Source organism: Cucurbita moschata, unplaced genomic scaffold (assembly GCF_002738365.1).
Source record: "Cucurbita moschata cultivar Rifu unplaced genomic scaffold, Cmos_1.0 Cmo_Scf02656, whole genome shotgun sequence".
NCBI classification, from domain to species: Eukaryota; Viridiplantae; Streptophyta; class Magnoliopsida; order Cucurbitales; family Cucurbitaceae; genus Cucurbita; species Cucurbita moschata.
The window spans coordinates 1-747 of record NW_019271164.1 but is presented as its reverse complement, the minus strand read 5'-3'; the positions used below and the strand labels follow the sequence as shown (position 1 = coordinate 747).

At 58.2% G+C, this 747-nt stretch overlaps 2 non-coding genes across 2 annotated transcripts; both read right to left on the bottom strand.

The window, feature by feature from the left end:
- Positions 1 to 140: 140 nt before the first annotated feature.
- LOC111440766 lies at positions 141 to 259 on the bottom strand. Its single transcript, XR_002710021.1, has one exon. It is a non-coding gene; the product is annotated as a 5S ribosomal RNA (ribosomal RNA).
- Positions 260 to 463: 204 nt separating this feature from the next.
- LOC111440765 lies at positions 464 to 582 on the bottom strand. Its single transcript, XR_002710020.1, has one exon. It is a non-coding gene; the product is annotated as a 5S ribosomal RNA (ribosomal RNA).
- Positions 583 to 747: the final 165 nt, after the last annotated feature.

Genomic DNA, 747 nt, shown 5'->3' with positions numbered 1-747 from the left:
TGCACGCACGTGCTCGGAACGGCCGGCGGGGCCCGCGCGGACACGTCGGGGAGAAGAAACGCGATGGGCGTGAGCGGGGGAGGTTGCCATTTGTAAAGGAACGGGGAGAAATTGAAATAACGAGCAAGAGAAATAAAAAAGGGGTGCAACACGAGGACTTCCCAAGTGGTCACCCAACTTAGTACTACTCTCGCCCAAGCACGCTTAACTGCGGAGTTCTGATGGGATCCGATGCATTAATGCTGGTATGATTGCACCCGACATGCCATGCGCACAAATTGCATTTACCGCATGCGGGGCGGCATGATCGAGGCGACGGTGGGTGCACGCACGTGCTCGGAACGGCCGGCGGGGCCCGCGCGGACACGTCGGGGAGAAGAAACGCGATGGGCGTGAGCGGGGGAGGTTGCCATTTGTAAAGGAACGGGGAGAAATTGAAATAACGAGCAAAAGAAATAAAAAAGGGGTGCAACACGAGGACTTCCCAAGTGGTCACCCAACTTAGTACTACTCTCGCCCAAGCACGCTTAACTGCGGAGTTCTGATGGGATCCGGTGCATTAGTGCTGGTATGATCGCACCCAACATGCCATGCGCACAAATTGCATTTACCGCATGCGGTGCGGCATGATCGAGGCGACGGTGGGTGCACGCACGTGCTCGGAACGGCCGGCGGGGCCCGCGCGGACACGTCGGGGAGAAGAAACGCGATGGGCGTGAGCGGGGGAGGGTGCCATTTGTAAAGGAA